Consider the following 272-nt stretch of genomic DNA (forward strand, 5'->3'; position numbering starts at 1 on the left):
CTTCCCCACCAGTTGAAAAGGCTGTATCCCCGCCCTCACCAAGCAAACAATAGCTTCACCCCTTCAGGATAGGTAAATATATTAGGATTCCTTAAGTTTTAGATCCCTTTAGAATTATATAAGTATCATTCTTTATGAAAATCCATAAGAACTAATATCTATGCTTGAGATTTTCTTTTAGTAATCATAAGACGGCTGCTGCTGAACATCGGTTGATAGTTAACTCTGCTTGCTGGAACTGTTTCCTGAAACTGCACTGCTTGAAGTTACCA

The sequence above is a fragment of the Tupaia chinensis genome, unplaced genomic scaffold (genome assembly GCF_000334495.1).
Source record: "Tupaia chinensis unplaced genomic scaffold, TupChi_1.0 Scaffold000065_1, whole genome shotgun sequence".
NCBI lineage: Eukaryota > Metazoa > Chordata > Mammalia > Scandentia > Tupaiidae > Tupaia > Tupaia belangeri.